The sequence below is a fragment of the Acinonyx jubatus genome, chromosome D2, assembly GCF_027475565.1.
Source record: "Acinonyx jubatus isolate Ajub_Pintada_27869175 chromosome D2, VMU_Ajub_asm_v1.0, whole genome shotgun sequence".
Classification (NCBI taxonomy): Eukaryota; Metazoa; Chordata; class Mammalia; order Carnivora; family Felidae; genus Acinonyx; species Acinonyx jubatus.
In genome coordinates this window covers 81,257,684-81,269,452 of record NC_069393.1, presented here as the reverse complement: position 1 = coordinate 81,269,452, position 11,769 = coordinate 81,257,684, and the positions used below count along the sequence as shown (strand labels likewise).

The following is an 11,769-nucleotide window of genomic DNA, read 5'->3' as shown; positions in this document are numbered from 1 at the left end:
TGATAAGTTGTTTAAAATTTTTTTTATAGTTTATTTATTTTTGAGAGAGAAAAAGACGGAGCATGAGTGGGAGGAAGGGGCAGAGAGAGAGGGAGACACAGAATCAGAAGCAGGCTCCAGGCTCTGAGCTGTCAGCACAGAGCCCGGCATGGAGCTCAAACCTACAAACCGCGAGATCATGACCTGAGCTGAAGTCGGACACTTAACCAACTGAGCCACCCAGGTATCCCATGATAAGTTGTTTTAAATCCAACCACCCATAGAGATATAGTCAGAAAAGGGAGGAGCATTTTTTTATAATTTTTTTAATGTTTGTTTATTTTTGAGAGAGAGATAGAACATGAGCTCCTTCTCTAGAGAAGGAGACACAGAATCCAAAGCAGGCTCCAGGCTCTGAGCTGTCAGCACAGCTCGAACCCACGAACCATGAGATCATGACCTGAGCAGAAGTCTGACGCTTAACCAACTGAGCCACCCAGGCACCCCAAGAGAGGAGTGCTTTAATGGTCTTTTTAGAAAACCATGGATATTCTCCTATGACACTACACCAAAACTTGACAAAGGGTCATTGCTTAGAGGTCAGTTGTGATGTGAAATCGGAAACTATGTGAGTGAATTGTTCTCTGTTACATTAAAACATTGTATCAGTCTCTTATGCTGTGACGGGACCTTTCACCCATGTGTGGCTTTGGAACATCAAATATTGGTCACTTAAAAAATGCTGGTTCCCTGAATTGGGCGGATCTTCCCAAAGTTGATGATAAATTCATTATAAACATTGAAAATTCACCTTCGTGAATACTGCCACCAGTCTCGTCAGAAAAGGCGGCACGTATTGGGGAGCTGGGGAGCTCCGGATGACAGATATTGCAAGTTTTCCAAAATTCCAATCTTCACTTGAAAGCTCACATTTTATCATTGGCAACAAATACTGTCAGTTGTTTTCCTTGAAGTGACAGACTCACTTTATTCCTTTTTGAGAAAATGTTGCCAAATACTCCATGCTGAATAACCATAGTTGGTTTGTCATTCTTCCAAGTGAAAATGGAGCTCACGAAAAAGACAGCAGAAGCTCACAATTCAACCAATCCCACGGTGCTGTTCCCGGAGGCGACCACGCACTTCAGCACGCAGTGCACAGGCTGTAAGCGCGTCTTTGTTTCAATCAAAGGTGGTCCTAACGAAAACTGGCCTTTTTTTCCCCGCTGCCAATCTGTGGTGGTGAAGACCACAGGATACCCAGTGCTGTTTGACGCATACACCTTGGTTCGCGCTAAGTTGTAAGCAATTTTACCCACCGTTGCTTTCCCACCATCAGCCCAAGCATCGACTGGCTCAGTCAAAATGGCAAATAACATCTTAGTGTTGTAATGAAAGTGGTCCTGACCTCGCAGACCTCACGCGGGGGTCTCAGGAACCCCCAGGAATCTGGGATCACCCTTTATATTTCCCGTCAAAACCCTGCCAGTTGAGAATAAGTGAGCTGGACAAAACATCTTAAGGAAAGCCCACACACCTGATTTGGGTCTTTCCATTGATGAGGTTTCCATGTAGGATTGATTTCCAGGAGCTGAAAGGGCTCTGGATCTTTAAGAAAATCTTCTGTTTAGTTTGTTACTGTCCAATTCCCAGCGGGTAAGCATCTTTGGGCCTTTGGGCAAAGACCCTTTCCCTAAAGGGTGATCCATGGAGGGCAGTCAAGAATTCAAGTTAGTTTGATGACTCAGAGTTTATATGTCCGTGAAACGAGGATTTGGATAGTTGGTCACTGACTTAGAGAAAATGAACTCATCATTTCACGAGTCCTCAACGAGGGAGTGGGAAGTCAACATGTCCAGTGGGTCAGGTGTTCGTCGAGTCTGTGGGTGGGTCTGCCTCCATGACGTTGTCAATCTCTGTGTGTTTACCACCCAAGGCCCTGCTCTGTAAATTAGAATTAATTTTGTCTTTGAGGGTTTCATTGTGTTTTTACAAAAATTCGTAGTTTTGCAAAATATTTTCAATCATATTTCCTTTGTCTTAAGGAGCTTGCCGTGATTTCATGGGAAGCATAGTTAGTGATGTAGAAGCAAGCTGTGTTCCACACGTGAAACCTGATTTTAGGCTTCAAAATCACAAGTCATTGGGGTGCCTGGGTGGCTCAGTAGGTGGAGCGGCCGACTTCGGCTCAGGTCACGATCTTGTAGTCCGTGAGTTCGAGCCCCGCATCGGGCTCTGTGCTGACAGCTCGGAGCCTGGAGCCTGTTTTGGATTCTGTGTCTCCCTCTCTCTGACCCTCCCCCGATCATGCTCTGTCTCTCTCTGTCTCAAAAATAAATAAACATTAAAAAAAATAAAAAATAAATAAATAAAATCACAAGTCATTTTCTTTTGGAACAGATGCTCCCTCTGGGAGGTTCACCCAAAGACTCTCTAGCACAAGATTTTCATTTGGTCTTAAGGGAAATCTGCTCTGGAATGTTCTCTGAAGCCTCTGGCTTCAGTAAGTTTAGTTTTAGGCTGAGGTAATCCACAATTTTCTGTATTTCTATCTTTAAATGCAGGAAAACGAAGATGACAAAGAAAGGATTGTTTTCATTGTCCCCTTGAACTGCAGAGAAGGTTTTTAAGGAAGCTAGGCTGGGTTTCGAACCTTCAGGCACTTTGATCTTGGACTTTCAGCCTCCAGAACTGTGAGGACTAAGTGTCTGCTGTTTCAGCCCCCGAGTCTGTGACACTTTGGTGCAGCAGCCTTAGCGGGCTATGGCAGGACCCGCTCACCTAAGGAGCCATAGGGAACTTGAGGAGAAGACAGGCTCAGAGGTAACTGTTTTCCATAAGCACCAGTGGAAAAGTAAGTAGCTGCAGGGGCAGGAAAGTAGTGAACCGGCCAGTGACCCTTGAGCAGGGTGGAAGGAAGAGGCAGGGAGCTAAGCTCAGGTGCGTATCCTCCAGGGACGGACAGATTCTAGCAAAGAAGGAAGAAGAAAATGAGATGCGTAGATGGAAGGCTAGCAGCACATCCCCTGGGTCTGGAGGCTGGCACGGACTCGCCTGGGTCGTTTAGAACACATCTGGGTACTATTCTCTCTCCCCTACGACTCAGCACGGGTTCAGGAAGGGCGGTCGGTGCCCAGGTAAGGAGAAGAGTGATAAGGATAAGACATGTGCAAAGACCACCTATCTGAGCTGTGAGCATGTGAACAGGGCAGAGCACAGGGCTCGTGCCTGCCTGGGATCCAACCCACGAAGAAAGGAAATCTGGCAAGAGCCTTCGAAGGAGACTACATGTCTGGGTCACCATCGGCTAGACATGAGAAAAGACAGCCACAGTCTTTGAGGGACCACGATACCAACGGTGGTGGCAGAGGGAGGCATTTTCTACAGGGAAGAGCTTGTCCACCCCAGATGTGAATGAATGAGAGCCTGGGGACACTGAGGACACCTGCTCCTAGAGGCAGTCCTGCTTCCCTGCCCAAGACCTACCGTCAGGTGGAGGGGTGCCAATTACACTTCGGGGTGCTCACAATCGGCCCGACTTCACCCCGACATGATGCTCACCTGCCCTTCAAGGTCAGGTGGAGTCCAGGCTCGAGGGGCAGATTTAGCAGGCCTGTCCGTGGCCGTGACAGCTGGTGTTTGACTGCCCCACAACTCCCACACTCCCCTCCTGTGCAGGGACTCGGAAGAAGTGACGGCCAACGCTCTCCCCGCAGGACCCGCCTGATGTGCATTCGCTCCGGCGACCCGAGATGGCACAGCGGCTCCCCGGGACTGGAGGAGCCCCGAGGGACCACCTCCACTCTGCGCCCCCTCCCCAGGCGTCCAAAGACGGAGCCCCAGCGCCCACGGACGTCCCGCTTGGAGTGAGTTGGAGCAGGCCCCCACAGTGGGCAGGCTCTTGGGGGTCTGTGTGCAGCGGCTGCCTTGCCCTCCACCCCCTCCAGGGAGGCTCAGTGGGGAGGTGATGGGCCTTGTCAAGGTTCTCCAGTCGAAGCTGGACCGCGGGGCCAAGAGTGTTGTTTGGAACAAACAAATAAAGAGAAACAAGACATTTTCAAAAAAGCGTTGTGCCAGCTTTGGCACCGACATACAGCAAACAGTGAGGTGGGTGTTGATCGCCCGGAATTTGGGGTTCTGCAGCTCTGACTGTGACCCCTGGCTCTGCCCCCGAGAGCCCTGGGAGGTCCCAGAGGGATGCCCTTGGTGTTCCGCCACGGTGGCTCCCTTTTGTCGTCTGTGAAGAGGTTGCAACGGCAGGCCTCCTCGGCACATTATGCGTCAGACAAGGTGACGTGAGATGGTCCACGGGGAGGCCTGGCCCGTGGCCGGCACATGACGTGGCGGGACTATTGTTACCACCGTACGTGATCACGAGAAACCACAGCAGCTCCTCGTGTGAATCAGCATCAGCGAGCCTCCAGTCGACTCATTTCCAGATGGGTCTGTGTCGGAAGGAAGCAGGGAAAGACGGAGGGCGGGACACAGGGCCAGGTGGGGCCGGGGCTCTGGGGGGCCCAAGCGGGGGCCGCCTGAGGAGGGCGGGAGGACCGTAGTGCTGGCTCCTGATTGCCGAAGCCCCGGCCGCCAAAGGATCGTCCTTCCCTACATTCCCGTGGCTTGGGGCCGGCCGCGGGGCCCGTGGGGGCAGGGCAGAGATGCAGCTGGCAGGTGCCGTTGGGCATCACAAAAGCCTCACTAAGCGTCCTTATGTTTGATGACGTCCTGGTGAACTTCCGGGGGAAGTCTTGCTACAGGAACTGAGGGAATGACCTTCTGTCTCGGGAGGACAGCCGCTCGGGGGGGCTCTCAGGGCTGGAGACCCCGGGGAGAGCTGTGCTGGCCTTCACGGTGAGGAATTGAAGATCTGCTGGGGGCAAGTGTGGGGGGCAGCCTGCTCGGACCCCAGCTCCTCCACGGGTAATGCACCATCCCCATTTTCTAAGGGCAGGCTGTGCATAGCGCCTTTGGTAAGCAAGCTAGTAAGCGACCCTTTATTCATTCATTCATTCATTCATTCATTTTGTTTGTTTGTTTATTTAGAGTGAGAGCAGGGAAGGGGCAGAGAGAGAGAGAGAGAGAGAGAAAGAGAGGGAGAATCCCAAGCAGGATCCACACTGTCAGCCCAACAGGGAGCTCAGACTCAAGAGTCGGACACTCAACCGCCTGAGCCCCCCTGGTGTCCCCCTAAGCAACACAGTTTTAGTATGAACGCACAGAAAACAAAGGGAATAGTGTGCGGTGTGTGCCTGCTCTAACCACTCAGAACTTAAAATGTTACAAGTCTTTGCTCCCTGGCGTTACTCGTCAGGGAAATACAAACCAAGACCGCATTGCGAGACCCCCTCATCCCCTCTAGCTCGGCTGGAATCCAAGGGATCAGACACTAGGGAGTGTTGCTGAGGATGTGAGCCATCAGAGCCCTCACGCGGTGCTGGCGAGAGCGTGAAATGGTGCAGCCGCTTTGAAAAACCAGTCTGGCAGTTGTTCCAACAATGAAACAGTTACACGCAGCCCAGCCGTTCTAGCGCTGATATATAGATACGTATATATACGCTTGTGTGTATATATATACATATATATACATATATATGTATATATATATACACACAAGCGTATATATACGTATCTATCTCCAAGAGGACTGAAAACCTGTGCGTGAACGTCCATGGCAGCATTACTCATAACGGCCAAAAAGTGGAAAGCATATAAATATCCATCAACTGACAAGCATATAAACAAAATATACATCTCATCTGTATAATGGAATGTTAGCAGTCCATAAAAAAGAATCCACAGGGGCACCTGGGTGGCTCAGTGTGGGGGGGTTAAGCGTCCAACTCTTGATTTCTGCTCAGGTCATGATCTCACGGTTCATGAGTTCGAGCCCCGTGTTGGGCAGAGCTATCTATCAGCACAGAGCCCGCTCGCGATTCTCTCTTCCTCTCTCTTTCTCCCCCTCCCCTGCGTGTTCTCTCTCTCTCTCTGTCTCTCAAAATAAATAAATAGACTTAAAAAGCAAAGAATTAAGTACTGACACCTGCTGTGATGTGGATGCATCTTAAAATCGTGAGTCTCAGTGAGAGAAGTCAGACCCCAAAGCCCACATACCGTGTAATACCATTCATATGGGATGTCCTGAATCGGGAAATCAGGAAAAACACAAAGTGTTTGCTCAGAGCGGGGAAGGGGTGCAGGAGAATCGGGAGTGGTCGCCAAATGCACTTTCTGAGGTGATGAAAATGTTCTAGAATTAACTGTAGTGAGGGTTACACATCTCTGGGAAAACACTAAAAACCACTGAATTGGACACGTTCGTGGGTGAATTGTATAGTATGCGCAATATATCTCCATATTGTTTGCTAATATTGTTAGAAATAGAATTAGAATATTGTTTTCTAATATTTTTCACATAAAACAAAACATTGCTAAACATGTGGAGGTCCCCTTTCTATCCCAGCCCCCCTCTTCCTGTGTCACTGAGGCCACCGTGAGCACGGATTTCCCTTCCAGTCTGCTTTTGATTCTGTTCCATGTGGCCCCGTCCCCTTTTCTTCCATTTCTCATTGAACCACCCTGAAAGTTCGGAGACCACGCCGTTGCTACCTCCGCCCGACAGATGAGCAAACTGAGGTCAAAAAGGTCAAAATTGAGCTACCCAAGGTCAAAAAACCAGGCTGACCCGGGCCAGATGCTATGGTTCCCTCTCTGGGTTACAAACCCACTTTCTCATTCCCTATTTTTCCCAGCAAGCTTCTTTGGGAAAGCCTCACAAGTGATCCCACTGATCTGTTTCCATGAAAATAATGTTACAAGTAACATCAATGGCGAGTACGATCCATGCAGAGATCTCAGAACACCTCTGGTATTTCCCAGGAAGCGTGTGTATATTCCCAAGGTGATTTTAGAAGTCCTTGTCTAACAGGTGAAAAATGGCGAGTCTGAACAGCTCGAGCCGACGGTCTAGATTTCTGAAGCACAACTCGACTAATTCTCCCGTCCCAGGCCTGCAAATGTCACCAACCTCCCAACAAGCCTTGAGAATGTTACTACTTTTGTTGGCAAAGGATGAAAAGCAGAGAGGAGCTGAGGTGCTCTGAATTTCAGACACTGCATCACGGTAGAAAATGGACCTTCGCTGAACCATGAAAGAGTTGCCAAAAAATAGGGACAAGTCAACGGATAACCTCTTCTGGAAGGCTAGCCACAGGGAGCCTCGGATCCCTCCAACCCCAGATGCCCTCCTCCCGCTGCTTGCTTTGAGAAACCAGCCAGTGAGCCTCAGGGATGAGCCGCTGGGCCCACTGGCTTTTCTGGGGTCCCATCGTCTGCGAAGTGTTGGGACACACAAAGATGAACAACATCTGCCCTTGCCTTCAGCGTGAAATTATTTATTAACTGATGCTGAGTTGTTTCTTACTGAAAGTTGGCCCATAATAGTGAAAAATAGCAGGTTTTTTTGTTTTTTTTTAGATGCTTTTTATATCCAGGAACAGACACACAAATTAACTGGTACATCTCAGGCCACGGGGTTTAGTGGATGATGTAGTGGCCATAGAACCCAGCCACACTTCAACGAGGGCGATCTAGGTGAGACCCTCCCTGTTACAGGTTGAATTGTGACCCCAAGAAAGATATGCTGAAGTCCTAACCCGGGTACCTGTGAATGTGGCCTTATTTGGAAATAAGGTCGTTGCAGGTGTCATCGGTTAAGATGAGGTCAGACTGGAGCAGGGTGGGCCTTTAACCCAACATGACTGGTGTCCTTATAAGCAGAGAGAAATCTGGACACAGACACACACAGAGGAGACTTGCCATGAAAACACAGACATAAAGGGAGAAGGGAGCCATGTGGAAACAAGACAGGGACTGGAGTGATGTGGCCACAGCCAAGGGACCCCTGGGGCCACCAGCAGCTGGAAGGGTCATAGAAGGACCCTCCCTTCTCTTTGTTGAGCACGGGGTCCTGGGCCTCGGTCTGGCCTCCCTTTGCTATTCTAGGTTGCCCCCGGCTTTGAACCCTGGGATACTCCCAGTCTGCATGAACCTAGGCTGGCTTCACCCCGGGATCCTCAGACGTGCTCTTAGGATTCTGCTACCACAGACCCTGGAGCTAACACTGAGGCAGGCTTGACCCAGGCTCACGTCAGCCTCGGGGACGCAGGCTGCCTCCATCCACCATGATGCGGGGAGTGGGGCTGAGAGTTTGTCAGCCTTCACAGCCATTCGGCAGAGCAAGCGTATAACCGTTGAATCTAATAATGTTCGTTACACGTCTCTTCCTCTCCATTTCCCCACTTCCATATTTACTGTATTTTACAGAACTATCAGCCCCGAACTGAAAAAAAGAAACAAAACTGGCCCCGAACCGCAGGTCTGGGAGGCACTGGTCTCACATCCAGGCCCAGGAGCAAGCAGATCCCAGAGGTCCAGGGGTCCCTGGTGCTGAGACTGGAGGGCCTGGCCCCATCAGGCTCTGTCCTCTGGCCCTGGTGCTGAATGTCCGCCGTAGGCCCACCCTGTGGACACAAACAAGGAGCAGATACCCTGGGGATCAATAGACACAAATAAGAGAGACCCAGAGCTGCCCAGCGTGGCTTGTTAGGCAAGCCAGGATGGCTTGCTGTCTTGTTGTGGTGCCTTTCTGGGATAACTGGCAGAGCCCTTGGGAGGCTCCACGCCAAGCAGGAAGGCTGTGGGGTGGGGCAGGCATAGGGTCAACAAAGGCCAGAATGAACGAGTGGATGGATGAATGAGTGAATGCGTGTTGAGGTGGGATGGAGGGGAACTGGAGGTGTCAGAGTTGAACACGCACCTTATCTTTGCACCCTCCTATCCCTCGTCCTTCCCCCTCTACCCCATCCCCCCTACCTACAGCTGAGAAGTGACAGCCTGGGGACTAGGGAAGGAGCCAGGCAGGGTAGGTGGGTTTGCTGTTACTTGGTCAGGATCTCATTTCCTAGCCTTGGCCACTTTCTGCACCCCCTGCACTCCCCAGCCCCAGTCTCCTTACCTGTAAACCGAAGGGGCTGCCCCAGACCAAGGGTCAGTAAACTGCGTTCTGTGGGCCAAATCCAGCGAGGCACCTGCTATTGTCAACAAAGCTTTATTGGAACACAGCCATGCCTGTGCTTTTATGCACTGTCTGTAGCTGCCGTAGGGCACCTGGCAGGGTTGAATCGTTTTGTCAGACAACTTTTGGCCTGAAAATCCGTTAAGTATTTACTCTGACCCCTGTTCTAGAGGAGTCTTTCTCAATAGGAGCAACACTGTCTCCTAGCGGGCAATTTGGAGATTGCGTGTCTGCTGAGTCCATGAAATACCCATTATAATATCTTCTATAAATACAATTGCTGAATCATTATGTTGTACACCTGGAACTAATATAACACTGTATTCCGCTGGGGCATGGGTTAAATAGGTTAATGGTTAATCTCCAGATTAAGGTGTGCACTTGTCCTGATGAGCCCCCGGTGACGTATGGAAGTGTTGAATCACTATATTGTACACCTGAAATTAATATAACACTGTAGGTTAACTGGAATTAAAATTAAGACGTTTTTTAAAAAAAGGGGAAAAAATTACTTTCAGTTCTTGTAGTCCCTCTTTATATTAGAGTTAAAAAGGCATCATGCTTACCTTTTTGAAATTTGGAGCATGAGCAGGTGATATTCTCTATGGACGTCATTACGGAGATATTAAAGAGTATTTCTTATAAAACCGGGGCATCTCTTCTGAGACAGCAGGGACGCCGTCCTTAGGGGACACGCAGCCCAGACTCCGCATCAGCAACAGCGCGGCCGTTTCAATGCGACACCACTAGAGGGCAGCATACGCCTGCGTGTGCGGCTGGAGCCGGGGCAGAGCACCTGCTGACCCACGCGGGGGCCCAGGAGGGCTCCAAGAACCTTTGTGGCCTGGTTCTGAGCTCTAGGCAGGAGTCTCTGGGCGGGGGGTTCAAACCATGGAGGGATGATTCTAGTCTGTGAGACAGAGGCGGGAGCAGAAGGACACCTGCCTATATTTGGATGTCTCCTGCCCCCCCCCCCCCCCGCTGTGTTTCTGGGGACACACTAATCCTCAGAGAGGCTCCTGCAAACAGTTCTGCCTTCCCCATTCCTTCCTGCAGGCAAGGCGCGCATTTGCCTACTCAAGGTGCCAAGAATTCAGGCAACAAAGAAATCTGCCCATTCAGCTGCACTGACCCTTTCTCCAACTTAGTTGACATTCGGGTCCTTCGTGCGAGCCTGTGTGCGTGTGACCATTACCTCGACCGCGAAGCAAGCGTTGGCAAATGCTGACTGAGCATTCTGGGGGCGGCTCCTTTTTAAAAAGTTGGATCCTTGTTCATTTTCAAGCTGTCTTTACCAGTAACGGGAGTGGGTTTCCCCGAGCAGGCGGGAGCAGATTCGGGGCAAAGGGGTGTGCGCTAAGAGGGAGAGTGGGGCTCAGGGATCCTCAATGTACTGGGACCTCCTCTGTCATAACGATGGGTGAGTTTGCTTCTCCTGATCCCTGGGGGTCCCTTCGTTGTCTGGGGAAACGGGGGTAACCGACCAAAGCAGCCAGAATGTTAAAAAACTATCACCCAAGAGAGTAACTGAAGAAACACAGAGGCCCCAAACCACACGGTGCCTGGCCCCTCCTCTCCACGTGAGGCTGTGCATCTCCCCGCTGCACCACGGGCTTCTGGGCTGCGGGCTGGGACCCTGTCCATCCCCGGCAGCCCAAGGACACGGCCCCCGGCAGTAGAACGAGGGCAGTTGGTGAATGTAGCCCCAAGAAAACGCAAGCCTCTGTTGCCCTCATGCTGGCAATGTCACCGAGTGGCTAGATGCACCCGACACCTCCATGATGCAGAAGGTCACCTGCCACAGTGGACCCCCGGCCAACGAGAGGCCCCATCCTCACCGATGACTGTCACCCCACTGTTGACATCTGCTGAAACCCTTTCTAACTTCCATGCCTATGACATCCTTGGAGGGGCTAAGTGTGGGAAACCCCCCACCCCCCCAACCTCACTCGCCGACCCCTAACAACCTAAGCTATTTAATTCACCCACGTGGCGTTGGTCAAGGGCTGAGATCGGGCCACCTCCTTCATGCAGCCTTCCAGAGCGCCCTGTGCTGCACTCCCTCAGCATTTTGTTTGCATCTCTTGGGCACTGTCATCCCACCCACCTGGCCAGCATGGGGGGTCCCGGCACTGGATCCTTCTTGCACAGAGTAAGTGGATTAAATGAAGCGTGCGTCAATGACATCATTTGCTTCCCCTGAAACCATGTTACCTCTGAGCAGGGACACATCCTCACAGCTGCTCAAAAGCAGCCCGGGTGTTGACAACCAACAGGAGGGTGGTCTTCAGACCCTGGCAGGAGTGTGCATCGATGCACTGGGCTCTCCTTTCCAGGCCCTCATCCCTTCCCACCTAGGCGACCTCCCCTTGGGTAGGTCCCCTTCCCCAGAGCTGCACGGACCCTGCCTCATGCAGGGGTCTCAGCTGGTCTTTATCCGGCTCCTCTCTCTCTCGGGCAGCTCTTCCCTCCCTGCCTGGCCTCTCTTCTGCCACTTTCCTGTTTGGGGATCCATCCACCCCCCGCCTGGTCCTGCCTGCCTCTCCCAGGAGGCCCCGGCATCTTCCTCTTGCTGGCCACAGCTTCGTCCTGCCTTCCTGCACCTCCTTGGACATCCCCACCGAAGCAGAGGCTGGTCACCTCTTGTTCCTCTGGAGAAACTCCCAGCTCCAAGTCGAGATCAGAGGAGTCTTGGAAAGGTGAGCCAACCTCCACGC

The 11,769-nt window shown here is 51.3% G+C and overlaps 1 long non-coding RNA gene across 1 annotated transcript; it reads right to left on the bottom strand.

Moving 5' to 3' along the window:
- Positions 1-8,088: 8,088 nt before the first annotated feature.
- Positions 8,089-9,925, bottom strand: LOC128312589 (uncharacterized). The gene is made up of 3 exons (XR_008292070.1): positions 9,619-9,925; positions 8,993-9,068; positions 8,089-8,498 (listed from the first exon to the last, which is right to left on the bottom strand). It is a non-coding gene; the product is annotated as an uncharacterized LOC128312589 (long non-coding RNA).
- Positions 9,926-11,769: the final 1,844 nt, after the last annotated feature.